We start from the raw sequence: 15,263 nt of genomic DNA, 5'->3' as shown, positions 1-15,263 counted from the left end.
TTCAGAGGATCAGGAAAAATTGTACATTGGATAAGGATTTTGAGGATCAGGCCTCGATCCTAAAAGAGATTTTTGGACAAAAATTATCCCCTTACTACGATTAAGAGGGCGTATCAGGCCAATAGAGGTTTGAAACAAACTGATCTTACTACTGAAAAAAACGTTGGCACCCTTGCTGATAAGGTTGATTCCAATAATAAGTTCTCTGCCCATTTTTTGACTACCTTCAGCTGTGATGGGGATACTATCAAAAGCATCCTAAGGAAACATTGGAATATACTTCACAATGATGCATATTTGAAAGAGGTACTACCTACCCACCCAGGGATCACATACCGTAGGGCTTCTTGCCTGAAAAATCAATTGGCCCCCAGCAGGCTTAGGGACTTTTCTAATCCCTCCACTACGAATAAACCTATGGGTTCCTATAAATGCTTTGCTAAAAAATTGCCTGTGCTGTAAAACTATTCAGCATGAGAGGGTCAGTTTCGGTTTGGCCCCAGGTGGGGGGGGAATTTTTGATAAAAGGACACCTCACTTGCCAATATGAATTTGTTATTTACCTGATAGAGTGTGATTGTGATAAGCATTATATTGGGAGAACCACCCAGGCACTACATAACAGAATTAACTCCCACAGACACAATATTAAAGTGGCTTTTATGCTTCATGGACTATCCCTACATACTACTCTATATCATGACAAAAATATTAAACTAAAGGTCACCCCTATAGAATATATACCACCATACATACCAAATTGGATAGAGGTTCTTAATAAGAAAGAAACATTCTGGATTTATAAACTCAACACGTTAAAACCCCGAGGCCTCAATGAGGTCACTGATCTATTTTATTAAATGCTATCTGGTTATTTGTTTATATATTTATCTTATATTTATATTCATATATGTTTTCAGTGTCTAAATGCTATTTATGTTTTAGATAATTTATATTTCTTGGAACATGGTTTCAAGTTTTATTTGTTGTGTCCTTTATAGGTTTTTAGCTATGTTTTTATGCCAGGTCTACTACAGTTTTTTACGTTTTTATATTTATTGTTATTTATCCATATTTATAAGTCTTCTTGGGACACAGATTCATATTTGTTCTGTCAGCAGTAATTGCCTCAAACACAAAATACCCCCCCCCCCCCTTTTCTTTTCTGGGTGCATTCTGTCTTAAATAAATTTTATATATATATATAAATTTAATAAATATATTTTATATATATATAGTCACTTTGTTCGCGTCATTAGCAGACATACTATATGGTATTTGTATTACCTACCCTTTAATTGTCACTGTTTTTTATACTCCGGTTCTTCATTCTATCAGTTTTGCAGTAGCGGCATGTTTCTTTGATCCCCGATGTCACTGGTAACTCACTACGGGGGGATCGCATTTTTACCTTCAGGACATACGGGTTTTCCTTTCCTTGGTCTCTGTCTTTCCCATCCACACTAATTTCACATTTTAGTATATACCATCTGATCTGACGCTTTGCATGTTTTTTCCCTTGGTTTTTCTTTATGTGTTCTTTTTTAATTTTCCCCCGGCTATTATGTATGGTCAGGTTTATAAGGTCTGATTAGTGCAGATTCACTGTTTTTTGGTTACACGTCTTATTTCCATTCACTCGGTTCAAATGCTTTACACTTGCTCTTTGTCTATGAACAGCGCAAGTGCCATAACTTTTTTTCCCACGGTCCTGAACTCACTTCACCTCTCTGGGTCGGGCACTTGCTTTCTGCGCATGCGGAGTGGTTTTTTTTCCCACGCTCATGAACTTCCTTGAACTCACTCACATGGTCCTGAGCGGTTCCTTGATTCTTGGATTTTATTTCTCATCCTTATTACGCTTTAATATCTGAAACATTGGTTGTGGTTTTTTCCTATTCACCTTTTCACTGATTCAGGGCATTTTGACTGTTTCTTTTTTCCTCCTTCACCCTGAAACAGTATATGCTTTGTTGGATGTGTGGCTTCATGCTTCCACCTACCTATCTCATATTCTCTAGGTCTCCAGCGCTGACATGTTTAGGTGAGTTCTAGGCTCATCTCACATGTCTATCTTGCACATACGTATTTTTTATTAAAAGATAATCAAGATTACACATAGATTTGCAATTTTTGGTGTTTTTTATTTTTGATTAATTTCATTATATCACTACCCTAGATATGTGTTATGTCTATTACATTTGAATTTATTTTTCACATCATTCATGAAGTTACTTGTATTGCGTCATGTTTCACTGCAATGCACCCATTTGTTTTCTATCAGGGGCGGTCTTGTGATGTCATCAAATGCATTTATGTTGTGTTCGTCTCCATTATGGTAGATTTGATGTGTTTTTGTGCCTGATGGTCCTGAGGAAGGTAGCTGAGACTCTAGAAATGCGTAGACCTGTGCAAAATAAAGATCCATTAATCTGAATACCTGTGAAGTGATCATTGGCGTGGCATATGAAACCCCTAATTTCTTCTTTTGTTCGCTGTTACATACCGTTATGTATATGAGAAACTGTGGAAAGAAAAGCGCAATAGGGTCTTACCCCAAAAAGGGAGGAAGATATGTAATAAAAACACACTCACCTATAATGGTTGTGCCAGTCACAACCACTATACAGGCATATATAAGATCCAGGTCCAGGCAGCAGTCCCAAAGTTGGCTGATAACAGAGAGTGATAGAAGAAGGGTCTTAATTCCGCGCCAAGGACACAATGGATCCAGGAAGAGATTAATGCTTCTTTAATAACATGCACAAGTCTACGCGTTTCTGGAGACACAGCTCCCTTCATCAGGACATTGGCAAGAGAACATCAAATCTAAATCTTGATGTTCTCTTGCCAATGTCCTGATGAAGGGAGCTGTGTCTCCAGAAACGCGTAGACTTGTGCATGTTATTAAAGAAGCATTAATCTCTTCCTGGATCCATTGTGTCCTTGGCGCGGAATTAAGACCCTTCTTCTATCACTCTCTGTTATCATACCGTTATGTATAGCAGAGGATGAAAGGAAAAAAGTGGGCTCAACACTGATATAAAAAATATATAAAAAAACTTTTATTGAAATCCAGTTAAAACAAGGTCTGGGAACACGTTGTACAAAATTGGAAGCAGGAGAAACTTTACGCGTTTTGGACAGGCTGTGATTAAAACCAAAAAGTGTCCTTAGTCATAAGTTACCTGCAAGGTGGCCAGAAAGAAAATATATCCATGCTGCAGGAAAGGGGTGTTCCCTGTCCAGCTGCAACGGGATGCAATCAAGGTTCAGACTCAAAGTCAGGGTTAATAGGCATAGAAGTAATGTCTATAATACAGGTTTAGGAAAAACCGCATGAATAAACATAGTGTCACAGGTTTGCAGTTTTAATAAACTTAAGATACCATGAGTCTTGTAATGCAATATTGTTCAAGTAGGAAAAAAGGGGGGGGGGAGGGGCAGGGGGGAGCAGGGAAGGGGGAATAATTTCAATCGTGACCATAAAACATCATGGGTGCATGTAAATATAAAGGTATATTTGAGAGCATATATGTCCCCGCATAAATTTAAAGTGGGTGTTTAGTATATTTAATATATATGCCTAGTGCATATGATGCTGTTTAGCAAAACATATACACTAATAAATATTAGAAACTAATGGCCCCAAATATACAGATGCATATATATATATATATATATATATATATATATATATATACAGTGCCTACAAGTAGTATTCAACCCCCTGCAGATTTAGCAGGTTTACACAGTACAGTAAAGCATGGTGGTGGCAGCATCATGCTGTGGGGCTGTTTCTCAGCCAAGGGGCCTGGCCATCTGGTCCGCATCCATGGGAAGATGGATAGCACGGCCTACCTGGAGAAGGGGGGGTAGGGAGGGGGGGGAAGTGAGGAGGGGCGGAGGGGGGGAGGGAGGGGGAAGGGGGGGAAAGTGTATGTATGTATACACATAACAATAAACTATACATAATTCAATATATTGATAAAGACCTGCCTCACTAGATTATATATCGCAGATCAGAACAAACGTTTAAACCTGCTGGGTATCTGGAGTCCAATTTAAGTATCCATTTTGCCTCAACTTGTAATAAGTTGGCAAAACGATCCCCTCCCCTAATTGATTTAGGGACATGTTCAATGCCTGTCACCACCAAAGTTGACAGATCCCCTCCGTGGATGTCCAAAAAATGTCGTGTGAGCCCTGAAAGGGGGCGTTTCCTTCCAGACTCACTGGACAGTATGGAAGAGGTTGAAGATACAGCTCTTATGTGCTCAGATAAACGCACCCTGAGACATCTAGAAGTACAACCTATGTAGCTCTTAACACAGGAACAGCAGGTGGCTTTATAAACAACAAATGTAGACGAACAATTTATGAAAGATGTTATCTTGATAGCTTTGCCATTAGAGTCCTCAAAATGCTGAGTGTGGCTCATGTATCTACAAAGGCCACATTTTTTGGAGCCACATCGATATGAGCCAGTAGTACTGAGCCAAGTTTGTACCTTATTACCACTTGGAGCATAAAGGCTGGGAGAGATGGCGTTACCCACATTTCTGGCACGTCTGGCTACCACATTAATTCAACGGGAAAGGATTTCATCCACACCCTTATCCTGTTGAAGTAAGGGGATAAATTTCAGAACTACATTTTTTATGGCTAAAAAATCAGAACTGAAAGGAGTTGAGAATGTGACATGTTGTGAGTGTTTTTTTGTCCGTTAATAACTCCGATCGTGGTTTGTTATCTGCAATGCTGCATGCTCTCTTCAGAGAGGAGTCAGAATACCCTCTCATTTTTAGTTTCCCTGTGATACGTGTAGCCTCTGATGAATAAGAGGCTGCTGAGGAACAAAGCCTTTTGGCCCGCAAGTATTCTCCAATGGGTAAATTCCGTGTGGTGTGGGAAAGGTGGCAACTACCAGCGCGCAAGATGGTTTTGCTGCTTATTGCCTTGCGGTACAGTGCTGTGTCAATTTGGCCAGTGCTAGAATTGCCTGTAAGGGAAACATCCAAGAAGGGTGCGGTATTTTCAAAATAGGAAATGGAAAAGGACAAGTTAAATTGGTTGTTATTCAGATATATGCCCAGGCCATCTGTCATATCGGACGGGTTAGTATCATCCAGCCTCTCACAAATAAAGATCTGATCATCTATGTAACGAGCGTACCACCGGATATGTTTAATATAAGGGTTATCGTCCACATAGATGTAATGCTCCTCCCAAAAGGACATATACAAGTTCGCCAGGGCACACGAAAAACTCGCCCCCATCGGACAACCTGAAATCTGCAAATAAAATATGCCATTAAATTGGAAAAAATTATGACTTAACAGAAAACCAGTGGCTGTCAAAATGAATTTCTTGTGTATATCATCAAAGGAAGTATATTTATTCAAATGAAAAAATAACGCCTGTAAAGCCAAATCGTGTGGAATACTGGGGTAAAGAGAGTTCACGTCACCCATAATCCAAAATGAGCGGTCAGTCCACCAGTGCCCTCCTGAATATTCTGTCATTAACCTCTCTGCTTGCACTTTAGATACAGCACAACGCCGAGTCCTTAGCAAAGGGTTAAATTTCGCTCCAAGATCAAGAGCGAACGTATTTCAGACCATGAAAGACGTCAACCGTTTTATCAGGAATATTACGGTTAAAAGGCATTTTTTGAAAATTCCCTCCGAGGAGGAAGAGATTATTCCTCAATTACCTTCAGACAATTTTGACCCTCCTATTCCACTGTATATGGACCTTCGGGATCAAATTTCAGCCATGAACGTACAGGAACTGGGTGAAATGAATAGTGTCATCTCTACAATCCCCCCTTTTTGACAAAAAATCCATCCTTCTATCCAGTATCCTCCAGGACACAGGCGATGGATACGTACCAAGATGTGATTGACAAGGAAGTCCGGTACATTATTTCCTCTGAATTGACCGTATCTAACAATCTTTCCGATCGAGAAGGGCATGCCTTGAGGGATTTGAGGAACAATCCCTATATTTTGGTTAACTCAGCTGACAAGGGGGGCTCAGTAGTTGTCCTTGACAGCTCCCTATACGAAAAACTAGTGATGGACATGCTGAGCGATACTGTTACATATAGGCGTCTGAACGGTGATCCCCCCCTTCCCCCTTCCTCCCCCCCCTTCCTCCTCACTTTCCCTCCCCCCCTCCTTTTCCCCCCCACCTTTCCTTTCCTCCTTCTGTACACAGGTTAGCTTATGTTCCAGGGGATAAAAAAAAAAAGTGACATCTCTGTGATTGAGATATATATATATATATATATATATATATATATATATATGCATCTGTATATTTGGGGCCATTAGTTTCTAATATTTATTAGTGTATATGTTTTGCTAAACAGCATCATATGCACTAGGCATATATATTAAATATACTAAACACCCACTTTAAATTTATGCGGGGACATATATGCTCTCAAATATACCTTTATATTTACATGCACCCATGATGTTTTATGGTCACGATTGAAATTATTCCCCCTTACCTGCTGCCCCCTCCCCCCCTTTTTTCCTACTTGAACAATATTACATTACAAGACTCATGGTATCTTAAGTTTATTAAAACTGCAAACCTGTGACACTATGTTTATTCATGCGGTTTTTCCTAAACCTGTATTATAGACATTACTTCTATGCCTATTAACCCTGACTTTGAGTCTGAACCTTGATTGCATCCCGTTGCAGCTGGACAGGGAACACCCCTTCCCTGCAGCATGGATATATTTTCTTTCTGGCCACCTTGCAGGTAACTTATGACTAAGAACACTTTTTGGTTTTAATCACAGCCTGTCCGAAACGCGTAAAGTTTCTCCTGCTTCCTATTTTGTACAACGTGTTCCCAGACCTTGTTTTAACTGGATTTCATTAAAAAAAATTTAATATAATTTTTATATCAGTGCTGAGCCCACTTTTTTCCTTTCATCCTCTGCTAAAGCACAAGGCTGTAGCCTGAAAACCACAGCTGGCAGCTTTACCGTGGTTGGGGATCCAATGTGGAGGTGACCCCAGGCTCTTTTTTTATAATTATTTTATAAATATTAATAATTACAAAAAAAAAGTAGGGTCCCCCCAAATTGGATCACCAGCCAAGGTAAAGCGGACAGCTGTGGTCTGGTATTCTCAGGGTGGGAAGGTCCATAGTTATTGGCTCTTCACAGCCTAAAAATAGCAGGCCGCAGGCGCCCCAGAATGGCGCATCCACTAGATGCGCCAATCCTGGCGCTTCACCCCAGCTCATCCCGTGCCCTGGTGCAGTGGCAAACGGGGTAATAAATGGGGTTGATACTAGCTGTAAGGTCACGTGACATCAAGCCCAGCAGTTTTTGATGTCATGACGTCTATCAGATACCCGGCATCACAAACTGTCAGTACTAACAAAACAAATAGACAAAAAAAAATGTATTTGAAAAAACACTCCCCAAAACATTCCATCCTTCACCAATTTATTGTAAGGAAAAAAAATAAGGGGGTCCCACGATGACTCTGGACCGTCTAGAATATGGGGGGACACGCTCAGGGAACGTATCCCCCATTTCCTAGGAGTGCAGACCCTCCATGTGAGAAGTGTGGGTGCAATGAATCTGCACCCACTCTCCCCGGGTCCACAGCAGCAGAGTCCATGTCGGAAGTGTTGCTACCAAAGCTGCAATGCCCTGGTCATGCCTAATTAGGAGAACTATTCTACATTTCCAAATATTGGTATTTGCTGATATTATTGCTATTCCACCTACTATATATTGGGGATAGGATCTTGGAGATGGAATACCCCTTTAAGTCCAGTTATCCAGCTGAATGAATACTAAACAACAGAGCTCACTATTTAGACATGTTTTCTTATAGCGTATAACAGACTGTCATGTTTGGTAGTCGTTCAGCAGAGCAACTATAAAATCAAATACCTCCATTTGGAAATGAAGTATAGCTCTCTTGATCAACTATGTTCCTTACCTCATGAGCAGGGCATTGCAGTAGCTTACAGATGCATGGTTACCACCACTCACTGTGTATGAACACAGGAAACTGAGCTGAAAGCCGCTCTGTGCATGGGGCAGCGTCTATTGTGAAGGAGGGGGGCGTGGGGGATCAACGCTGCACTGGTACCGTGGGACACCGTGGAACACCGGTGGGGTTATAGGGGGTGACCTGGCAGGGCTTGGGGAGGAGTTTTCTGTCGCATGTGTCATGGCACATACGACAGAAATCAGAGGAGTAGGGTGAATGCGGCCGATGCGCTGCTGTGCGCGCGGCCATCTTGAATTTCCGGGAGGGGGTCGGGGGGGGAACTTTGGCGACACTGTGGGACCGGGGAGGAGATTTATCTTCCATCTGACATGTTTGTTCATGCCAGATGGGAGATAATTTCTTACCGGCGCTGTCATATACTGTAACGTGATCATCGGTATACGGTGTATACTGGTGATCACGTGAGCGGGGATCGGAAAAACCGGCCTGAATCATTATCTCCAGGGTCTCACCTACCCCCTGAAACCCCAGAGATTTTCTGACGCTGGGGGACGCTATTCACTTATTTCTGCCTGCTATTTATAAATGGCAGATCAGAATAAAACTACATTCACACGACCAATCCGTTTTTGCGGTCCGCAAAATACGGTCTGTTTTTTTCACGGGTGCATCCGTGTAGCATCCGTTTTCGTTCCGTATACAGTCCGTATGTCATCCGTTTGTCATCTGTGTGCCTTCCGGGTTTTTTTTGCGCACTGCAAAAAAACTGAAGGAGGGAAAATACATAAATTTACCCAGGATCCATAGCTTCAACCTACATGAGGCGGTCACATGCTCACTCCAGTACCATTTTCTACTGCTTTTCACAGTGTAGAGCGTTCTGGTGATTTTCCTGTGCTTGTACACTTCATATCAGTCTTTTCTGTCATTATAATGGCAGAAAGACATATAATGTCCCACTCTCCTGCATTTTGTAATTTTGCACCCTTTGGTGCCTTTCATGTGGCTTTAAGGGGTGCTTAGCCTAGTATTTACCAAAAAAAAAAAAAAATATATAAAAAAAAAAATGATGTGGGGTTCCCCCTCTTTTTGATAGCCAGCTAGGGTAAAGCAGACGGCTGCAGCCTGCAGACCACAGCTGGCAGCTTCACCTTGGCTGGTAATCCAAAACTGAGGGCACCCCACGCTGTTATTTTAAATTAAATAAATATTTAAAAAAAAAAAAAAAACAACACGTGGGGATCCCCCCAAAATTGGATCACCAGCCAAGGTAAAGCAGACAGCTGGGGTCTGATATTCTCAGACTAGGGAGGTCAATGGTTATTGGACTCTCCCCAGACTAAAAATAGCGGGCTGCAGCCACCCCAGAAGTGGCGCATCCATTAGATGCGCCAATCCTGGTGCTTCGCCCTAGCTCATCCCGTGTCCTGGTGCGGTGGCAAACGGGGTAATATATGGGGTTAATACCAGATGTGTAATGTCACCTGGCATCAAGCCCTGGGGTTCGTGAGGTCAGGCGTCTATCAGATACCCAACATCACCAACCCAGTCAGTAATAAAAAAAAAATAGACGACAAACACATTTTTATTTGAAAAAACATTCCCTCTTTCACCAATTTATTAGAAAGAAAAACAAATCCAGGTCTGCTGTAATCCAAGGGGTTCCCATGACGATCCATACCATAGTCACTGTCCCAGTCAATGAAGAACAGAATGTTCCCCATTGGCTGGGAGAGCAGTGCAGTGACCTGAGCTAACGTCAATAGGTCAGCCCGGGTCACTGCAGGGCATGACAAGTGCTGCTGTCAGGAGCGAGGTACATTACCTGCGGTGACGATCTCCTGCACTGCTGATAGCAGAGCTGTCACTGACTTCAATGACCGCCGCCTTCACAGCCAAGTATCGCGGGAGCCTGTGACGTCACCGCTAGTCACAGTCTCGGGACGGCAGTGAGAGGAAATGTGAAGCGGCAGCCATGGAGGATAGTGACAGCGCTGAGGTCAGGAGGGCGGGACCTCATCACCACAGGTAAGCCGAGCGGGGTAATGTGTGCGGAGTGTGAGGTGGGTAAAGCCAAGCGGGGCCATGTGTGCAGAGAGCGAGGTGGGTGGAGCTAAGCGGGGTAATGTGTGCGGAGTGTGAGGTGGGTGGAGACAAGCGGGGCCATGTGTGCAGAGTGCGAGGTGGGTGGAGCCAAGTGGGGCCATGTGTGCAGAGAGCGAGGTGGGTGGAGCTAAGCGGTGCAATGTGTGCGGAGTGCGAAGTGGGTGGAGCCAAGCGGGGTGTGTGCGGAGTATGAAGTGGGTGGAGCCAAGCGGGGTGTGTGCGGAGTGCGAGGTGGGTGGAGCTAAGCAGGGCCATGTGTGCGGAGAGCGAGGTGGGTGGAGCTAAGCGAGGTAATGTGTGCGGAGTGCGAGGCGGGTGGAGCTAAGCGGGGCCATGTGTGCAGAGTGTGAGGTGAGTGGAGCCAAGCGGGGCCATGTGTGCGGAGTGCGAGGTGGGTGGAGCTAAGCAGGGCCATGTGTGCGGAGTGCGAGGTACATTACCTGCGGTGACGATCTGCTGCACTGCTGATAGCAGAGCTGTCACTGAATTCAATGACCGCCGCCTTCACAGCCAAATATCGCGGGAGCCTGTGACGTCACCGCTAGTCACAGTCTCGGAACGGCAGCGAGAGGAAATGTGAAGCGGCAGCCATGGAGGACAATGACAGCGCTGAGGTCGGGAGGGCGGGACCTCATCACCGCAGGTAAGCCGAGAGGGGTAATGTGTGCAGAGTGTAAGGTGGGTGGAGCCAAGCGGGGCCATGTGTGCAGAGAGTGAGGTGGGTGGAGCTAAGTGGGGTAATGTGTGCGGAGTGCGAGGTGGGTGGAGCCAAGCGGGGCCATGTGTGTGGAGTGCGAGGTGGGTGGAGCTAAGCGGCAAAATGTGTGCAGAGTGCGAGGTGAATGGAGCTAAGTGGGGCCATGTGTGCGGAGTGCGAGGTGGGTGGAGCTAAGCGGGGCCATGTGTGCGGAGTGCGAGATGGGTGGAGCTAAGCGGGGTAATATGTGCGGAGTGCAAGGTGGGTGGAGCTAAGCAGGACCATTTGTGCGGAGTGCGAGGTGGGTGGAGCTAAGCGGGGCCATGTGTGCAGAGTGCGATGTGGGTGGAACCAAGTGGGGCCATGTGGCGCTGAGGACATCAGTGCCGGGGACTGCATGGCTGGGGACGTGTGTGTGTGTGTGTGTGTGTACGTACATGCTGAGTACAGGAGGGGGCGGAGCCCAGCGGGGAAGTGTCGGATCCCTGCACACGTAACCAGGGTAAATATCGGGTTACTAAGCAAAGCGCTTTGCTTGGTTACCCGATATTTATCTTGGTTACCAGCTTACTGCAGGCTGCCAGCGATGGCTCCCTGCACACTGTAGTTGTAAAAAGCCCTGCTTTTGGTGATCGAGCCGTTCTCGAACGTAACTCGAACTGTCAAACTTTTAGGAAAAAGTTCGAGTTCGATCTCGAGCACCCCCCAAAATCACTCGAACATGAAATTGGCAAACCTCGAACCTCGCTCAACTCTACCTAACGGTACAACTCCAGGCTAGAAAGTTCAGTGCTGAGGGGACTAGAATAGAGGTGCTGGAGCGAGATCTTCACAGTACAACTCCAGGCTAGACCGTTCAGTGCTGAGAGGGCTGGAATGGAGGTGCTGGAATGAGGTCCTCACAGTACAACTGCAGGCTAGACAGTTCAGTGCTGAGTGGGCTAGAATGGAGGTACTGGAATGAGATCCTCACATTACAACTTCAGGCTAGACAGTTCAGGGCTGAGTGGTCTAGAATGGAGGTGCTTGAATGAGATCCTCACATTACAGCTGCAGGTGTGACGCCCTTGACCCCAGGGGTCACAAATAACTTTACACACACACACACCCTTCCCTGGACAGGTCACACCAGTCAAACTTAAAACCCCTGTTGCCACTCTCCAGGGTTGATGTCCACACCAGGTGATGCGGAGCCAGGCGGTTGGTCCCGCCCACCAAGGAGTTCACAGTCTGGAGGCGGGAAAAACACAAGAGAACAGTTGAGTAGTCAGAGTGAAAGGAGTGAAAACTGTTGGTGTCTGGGTTGGAACCCAGGCACATTCAGCAAGGTCAGCAGACGGTGGTGGCCATCTGCAGGAGTTGGTGAAGGTCAGCGGAACCGTAGGACCGGGGTCAGGCGGTGGCCCGCCGGTACCAAACCGGGGAGCCGATTGGAGCCAAGCACCAGGCAGGGTACTCAGACCCCGACTAGGCTTAAACCCAACCTCTAGTCAAATTCTCTGATTGCGGTCTGGACCCCAGGGGTTCATTCCCAACCAAGTCCCGATTGAAGGCAACAGCCCAACCAATACGGATAAGCGCCACCGCCAAGGGCCAGAGATCCAAAGGGCCAGCGTCTGCGGGCAAAGGGGCTCCTCCGGCAGATATACGTCGGGGAGCGGACTACCGGTGCCCAGGCATTGGAGTCAACATTCAAACATAGGTGCAGGGAAACGACAGCCACCATCAACCCATCCAAAGAATCACTGCAGCCGGCTGCGGGCCCCGTCCATCCAGCTGTTTGGTTTACCAGAGACTCTGTCCATCTGTATCTGAGTGAGTATACCAGTGCCATCCGGCACCACGCTGTGCTGCACCGCGACCCTGCACCCTGCGAGCCCCATCCTACTGGAAAGCAACCAGCCAAAGGGCCCCGGGACCAACCGCCCGTACTCACGGAGGGGTCAACACCTAGCTGCTCCCCGCCATCGCTCCCAGGAACCCCGTCACCAGCAGCGGTGGTGCCCACCATCACCACAACTCGTGGGTGATGTCACAAACTCTAAAACCAATCCCAAATCCCCCATTTCACTCGTGGGCGAGGAGCGCTGCTCGAGCCCCGGGTCCGGCCCGTTCAAGCCACCGAGAAGGCACCGGATCTGAGCGCGATCTCCCCGAGCAGCCCCCGCGACGGAGAAACTGGCCCCGCCTTCGACAACTTGGTGTCACGAACAGGATTGAACCAGTCTACTTACCGGTAGAAGTTTGCCTTGTGATTCCCGTCAGCGGCGTCCTGCTGAAAGATCTAAAGATCCGCCATTTTGGTCGCGAAGATTTCCCGCTCGAGTCATCTTCCCGAGCAGTGAAGGCGCGAAAAAGTGAAGCCCCGCCCCCAAGAAGGTGAAGTGCTGTGAAAAGACCAAGGGGGGACGGGAGGAAGATGTCGGTGCCTACCGGAGACGGCGAAGGGGTGTCCGCTGCAGGAGTGGCAGCGCCCGACGACGGGAACATGGTGGCCCCTGCTCTGGTCGCAAGAGCCGGAGAGGCCACAGGTCCAGCGGTCGCCCAGTTAATGCCGATCTCCCTGCCATACGTGCCCGGTGCTACCTGGCTACCCCAGTACGATGGGAAGCCTGACGCCTTACAGGTGTTCCGGAAAAAGATAAATCTGATCCTTGACTTGTATGCCATGACGGGCAGACAACGTGTAACGGTAGTGCTCGGGCAGCTGACCGGTGCGGCTGAGCAGGAGACGGAGACCTGGACAGACGCTGACCGGGCCTCGGTAACCACTATCTTTGAAAAACTCCAGACCGCCTTTGAAACTCGTACCGAGGCTGAGTTGCGGATGCAGTTCCAGCAGTGCCGGCAGTGGCCCACGGATAGCATCAGAGACTACGCCATACCATGCTCAGACTAATGGGATGTGCGAGAAAATGAACCACCTGGTCCTGAACCTCCTCAAGACACTACCACTGGAGGAGAGGAACCCGTGGCATGAGAAGTTTCCTGACCTGGTGGACATATACAATAACATCCCCTGTAGTACTACCAAGTGCACGCCTGCCTATCTCATGAGAGCCCGACCGGGACGGCTGCCCGTAGACCTGGAGATGGACATTGAAGCACCAGAAGCCCTCTCCCCAACTAACCACTGGGAAGCCAAGCGACAGATGCAGTACCGACAGATCCAGGGATATGTGGAACGGAATCTGCACCAGAGCCGAGAAAAACAGGAGCAGCATTTCAACAGGCGGGCTCCGGGGATCCCCTTTGCACCCGGGGATGTGGTACTAAAGCACAAAAGAAGGACACATAATCTTGATGACCAGTGGGAATGAACCTTATATGTCATACAACCCACTGGATGGGAAAATGAAAAGACTTATCTGATCAGTTGTGACCAGGGGAAGACCACAGCTACCATTTCCAGGGACCACCTGAAGAGATGCCCAGATCCCCTTAGGCTCGTAGATGAGACTCCGGCTTCCCTGCCAAGCGGGGAAAAGAGGAAAGAAGTGATTCATACCGTAATGGGCGACTTCCCAGCGGACTGGCCTATGCAGAATGGCGTGGTGATAGTTTCTCCCTCTCTTTCTCCCTCTCTTTCTCCCTCTCTTTCTCCCTCTCTTTCTCCCTCTCTTTCTCCCTCTCTTTCTCCAGTCATCAATAGAAATCGCCATATTCAACAGGCCATCTTAGACGTCTGACCACGTCAGAGACCTATCCACATACTATGGATCATTGAGGTAATCTACGATCTCTTGTCATCCTTTATGACAATTCCATTATGAAACACATTTACTAGGACACATTTCATCTACTACAGGTGTTGGCCTAAATGTAATCTAGACCTCTGCGCATGATCTTGAACCACCATACTATTGATTAAATACAATGTTTGGGACTCATACGCCTTGATAACAGGTAACGACTGCACGTTCAACCACACATAGTTTGGATTTCCTTTAATTTATATAAACGTTATCTTTCCCCAGTGCTACCTGCTACCTTTTACGTATAGTGTATCCGGACACTGACTAATTTGCATTCCCTAAACCATACAGCACTTCAGCATTGGTATGGTTACATAATAATCCCTTAAGTATTATATCCTTACGCCATTATTTCAAAATATGACTATTATTACTTTTACTTTTATTATACCATAGGTCTAACAATAGTGTCCTGTGCATATTCATCCACTTTGTGTCCTTCTGTTCTTAAGGTGAGCCTCTTTACCATGTACGTCACATAGAATTTACATTATACGAACGCGCACATACCACTATGGATACATGGTAACACCCACTGTAGTTGGCCATAAATTTTTCCAATGGTTCTCTAATGTTTTCCTTTAATCCGCTCACAATCAGTTACGCTTACGTATTTGCTTACTCAATGTACCCATGATTCTATGTCATTGTCTCATATTCTGATCTCTTGTCATCCCAAAATGCAAATCGTGATATCTTTATTTGTTC

This window comes from Anomaloglossus baeobatrachus, chromosome 6, assembly GCF_048569485.1.
Source record: "Anomaloglossus baeobatrachus isolate aAnoBae1 chromosome 6, aAnoBae1.hap1, whole genome shotgun sequence".
In the NCBI taxonomy this organism is placed as follows: Eukaryota; Metazoa; Chordata; class Amphibia; order Anura; family Aromobatidae; genus Anomaloglossus; species Anomaloglossus baeobatrachus.
Note: the sequence above shows the minus strand (reverse complement) of the source record.